This window comes from Haliotis cracherodii, unplaced genomic scaffold (genome assembly GCF_022045235.1).
Source record: "Haliotis cracherodii isolate W230 unplaced genomic scaffold, xgHalCrac1.p SCAF_11, whole genome shotgun sequence".
Lineage (NCBI taxonomy): Eukaryota > Metazoa > Mollusca > Gastropoda > Lepetellida > Haliotidae > Haliotis > Haliotis cracherodii.
This window is the reverse complement of record NW_027266266.1, coordinates 37,863,613-37,868,569: the sequence shown is the minus strand read 5'-3', so window position 1 is coordinate 37,868,569 and position 4,957 is coordinate 37,863,613. Positions and strand designations below refer to the sequence as shown.

The 4,957-nt window shown below is 41.1% G+C and overlaps 1 long non-coding RNA gene across 1 annotated transcript; it reads left to right on the top strand.

The window, feature by feature from the left end:
- The first annotated feature begins 1,490 nt into the window (after nt 1-1,490).
- LOC139455744 (uncharacterized) lies at nt 1,491-4,398 on the top strand. The gene is made up of 3 exons (XR_011652498.1): nt 1,491-1,657; nt 3,740-3,860; nt 4,342-4,398. It is a non-coding gene; the product is annotated as an uncharacterized lncRNA (long non-coding RNA).
- The last annotated feature ends 559 nt before the right edge of the window (nt 4,399-4,957 follow it).

Sequence of the window (4,957 nt, the reverse complement as noted above, 5' to 3'; positions counted from 1 at the left end):
CGGTATGTCCAATGTGGGGGTTACTCAAATAGCCACAACCTTCAACTTCTCCCAGACCACCATCAGCAAGTTCATAATCCGCTACCAACAGACAGGACAGACTCAAGACCGGCCAAGATCGGGAAGACAGAGAGTGACAACACCGACCGAAGACCGCTACATCTGGCAGATTCACCTCCGAAACAGATGTGTGACGGCGACGTCAACGGCGGCAACAGCACTAGGACATGCCACCAGCAGACGAACAGTCCTTCGACGACTTCGTACGGCTGTTATACGAGCCTACCGACCCTTCCGTGGAATGGCCTTGACCCGTCAACGCAGACTGCAATGGGCACGAACTGAACGTCGGCGGCAGCGACGTGACTGGGCGAGAGTGCTCTTTACAGATGAAAGTCGGTTCTGTCTATTCAGGAACGATGGCAGAGTTCGAGTTTTTCGACGAAGGAGAGAGCGACTGGCGCCAAACTGCATTAGAGAAGTTTACCCGTTTGGAGGTGGAGGGTGGCATTTCTGGCCAGATTACAACACGGCTGGTTATCATCCGAGGAAACCTGAATGCTCAGCGATACAGGGATGAAGTGTTGAGACCTGTTGTGGTGCCTTTTATTCAACATCAGCCAAGATGATTAATTTTGCAACAAGACAACGCAAGGCCTCACACCGCCCGAATTGTTCAAGACTACCTGAAGAACGTTAACGTCAACGTATTGCCCTGGCCACCTTGTTCTCCAGACAAGAACCCCATTGATCATCTCTGGGATCATCTTGATCGTCAGCTGAGACCGACAGGAACTTGAACAGACTCTTATGGACTTATGGAGCAGGATTCCTGTTGACGTTATCCGCCGACTGACGACGTCAATGAGGAGGCGTGTGTTGGCGTGCATGGATGCCCAGGGTGGTCACACTCGCTATTGATGACGTGTTACCTGACAATTGTGTCATTAATGGACTATTCATGCACTTTTTCATTGAACTCTGAATTGTTTAATTTTTAATATGGACCCCTTCTCTATTGCTTTGTGTATTGCGTAGAATGCAATATTTTCATTCTAATTCATGGAAAACGAGTTCATTTTATAAATTTATCATCATAAATCTCATATATACCTTTGTTTTTGGTGTTTGGTCAAGTGAAGTCGGTGAAAACTTTCCTTTGCCCGGTAGTTTTAGTATGTAATGTAAAATATTAATCAACACAATGTCTCGTGCACAGACGGTTAAATATAATCTCAAATAAGCGCTGAATAGAGATAAAAAACTGTTGAGTTTATTTCCTAACCATTTAGTTTTATATTTATTTAATTTGTATTTTATCCTGTGTATAACATATATCTTATCACAGCAAGCAGAATGTCGGTAACAGGGCCGAATCGTGATGCCTTATGTTTTGCATCGTGATGCCTTATCTCTGGCCTCCGGATATGCCTTATCGAGATGCCTTGTTGCGTCGTGGTGCTGTTCTGGGTACAACTATAGATTTGACGGGAATCATGCGATCTCAGACACAGAAATAATTGTCAATCACGTGACACATCTAAGTGTATAAATACCACGAGCCATTCAGATGAGTTTCCAAACATCTCAGTCACTATGAAGGCTGTGTGTCTGCTTCTCCTCGTCTCTGTCCTGCTCGTAGGAGCAGCCTTTGTCGGTGAGTTTTTACATCTCCCAAGGTTTAACTAGGTTTGTAAAGCGCCGAATTGGTAAGGGCTCAGTCACACATTCAGGAGTTCTACTGCCGTCCTTGAAAGGACCATTCCCGATTCAAATTTGTCAAAAGTCTGATCAAGAAATTCGTGGCGGGTAATTCAAAATCTGATGTTGTTCAGGAAACGTCCCGATTCATCCGTTTCCAGCCGAATTCGTCCCGATTGTCCCGTTCTCAGTCCGAATTGAGGTTGTCATGGACGTTGGGATGAGGACTGACACCCATATCAATGATAATACATTCAATATTTAGCCATATCTTATGATGAACACGAACATTTCCGATAAAATCAGCTTCTTGTATCCACAAATGGTTGTTATGTGAACAATAGAGTAATCATTGGTGGAATACGTATACAGTAAACTAAACACGGAATCACAAAGGGATCACTATTTTAATACGTTGTAACCGTAGTTCGTTATAAGCATATGTACAAAATATAAACAACAAATGGACAGGATCAAGAAATAGTTGGTTATATCCGTCAGTTCGTTATAAGTATGTTCGTTATCAGTTTACTGTAGTTGATGAAGTCCAATATGCATGATATCCGACGACTTTATATGTATAGTTGACTGAGGGGTATCGGAATAGTTTAGTGGGTAGTGTGTTCTGCTGTCACGCAGAAGCACTGCGTTCGAATATCAAACTGGTCTAACCTGTCTTGATATTCCAATTGTTGACACTATTTGCAGGGGCTCAATAGAAATTGCATACTCTTTCTGGCACACGCATATCTTGTTACATGTTAAGATTCCAAAATTGAAACAGTATGTTAACCCATGAATCTGTACGTAAAATAACCTAGTGTAAAACCAACAAACAACCAACAAGCGGTATACAGTTAACACATCTATTACAAAAATTAACTAGTTTTACAAATCAATACAAAGTACTGCACAGCAATTACAATGCCAGTACACAATAGAGTGGTAGTACAATATTAAATGGCAATAAATAGTGATGGCAGTGGTCAGTACGAAATGCAAAAATACAGTGGTGATAGCAAAAGTCAGTGATAACAATATATATATTCACCCAGTGGCGACAAAGTTTAATCTTAAGAGATAAGATAAGTTAAGACTTTATTATCCCAAGTGAAATTCATATGGCAGAGTTGATTAGCACTAAAATATGAAACGGAAAATATAGGATATTAAAAAATGTGCACAAGAAAATAGGAGATGGGCTAGATAGGGAACCGGGTATGATGAGAGCTGGTTCCAATGTGATGAAAAGGCGTGAGAGATGAAATGTGTGAGATATATATAAAGCGACAAAACCCTTTCCATTGCCACAATTTCTCTGCATAAAGCAGAGTCGATTGCACGATTCCGACAAAATCATGAGCATGTGTTTATGAATCATTATGAAATAGTAATGATACCAGGTGATCGCGAAAAGGTGAGCGCATACTGTCCCACCGGTGGTATCCGTCATTAACACATGCAAAGCCAAGTCAATTGTTCACCTGAAAAAACACGGGAACATATGGTGCAAGTCAAAACAGGGACTTATATCGGACATCATAACCTAATATGTCTAAAATGTCTATAACGTGCCCTCATCGCATAGAACATTACAGAAATATCAGTAACAAACTATCACCGCCCGCGGTATATCGGACCGGACGTTTACATACCACACTGGTATCTGAATATAGTAACTTCCTGACGACTGATTACTGTCCCAACACAATGCAATGAACGTCTACCGAATCCAAACAGAAACAAGGCAACCCGCCTACAATTAAACAACAAAATACACTGCCATATTACAATCTTGTAAACCTATGATTGTGGGTTCGAGTCCCGGCTCGCCCCGATTATGTTTCTAGGTTTGTCAGCACCATACCCGTGCTCGTTTGTTTCATCGAATTGGTAAACGTCTGAGACCTGCATCACTTCGGGCTTTCCTCCCACATTAAGCTGACACGCCGTGATATAACTGGAATACTGTTAAAAGCGGCGTTAAACCCAACTCACTCACTCACTCACTACAAATCTTGTTCATCCTTCGTTGTAGCCGACGCTCAAACATGCAACGGCGAGTGTAACAACAACAGCGACTGTAACCACTGCAACGGCTGTACCTTCCGTTGTCAAAAGAGTCCCGCCGCCGTCGTTGGACATTGTACTTGTTCCTAGTAAGTATCATGCAACAGATGGATCTTAAATACTCAAAGCGATTTTCAACTAGGGTGAAAATAACTCTGAATATTTCACTTAAACGTGGACTGACATGCAAAATGGTCATTTTGAGCCACTTTCATTATTCTTACACGTAAGGAATAAATGAAATGGCTATTCGGCAAGGATTGAAGAATAATGTCTTTGGTTGTATTGAAGAAATGTAATTAGTATAGCTATTTTAGCATGCACCTTGAATAATAATTAAGAGATATATTTCATATACATTCTCAAATGTCACACGATTTTTCATTTACAGGCGTATAAGCTGTTCCCAACACATATTTCGCTATATAGAGACGATATATATTATTCCGCATTAACGATGTGCTTCAAATTGGCATCGGTAAATGATTAGATTAATAGCAAGATTGCTTGTTTAAGGTAATGAAAATGTTTTAAAGAATTAATGATACATGTATGTTGCGTTTGTTTCAGAACCCCAAGCAGGATCGTCCACAATGTTGCTGATTATTGAATAAAATGGAAATGGTTTCTGCACATTTTTATTATATTTCTTGCACCACATAGATCATATTGCCTAACATACTAATATATCAGGTATTTTTCTCATTTTAATGGTGTTTTATTCTGCAAATAATAGCTATCGGCGACCATGATGGATATTTACGATAATAGGCTCAAGCTGAGTCATGTAAATATAAAATGTCAACGCCAGGGGACAACCAGTCTCGTCTTTCTGCCGAAACAGATTTCTTTTGTCAGTGACGACAACAGGTGTTCGCGAACACCTCCTATATCAGTAGGACCAGCGTGGCCTTGGGCGCCGCAACTCAATGCACGGTGATGCGTCGCTATGGAGATAAAGATGATGATCCTTGGATTGTCAGTGCCACACCCGTTTTATGAAAGTGGTCCTCGACTATGCCCTCCGGTATTTACTGTCATAGTTGTCAATATCTGAGCTGACTGAAATGGGTTTTTTAGTTATACACGGCGTCAGAATTGCTTACCCATTCACATAATTAAGTATTCGCATTTCTGACAATTGCTGGTGAAGATAGCAACAGTGAGTACAGAGTTGCGCCCCTCT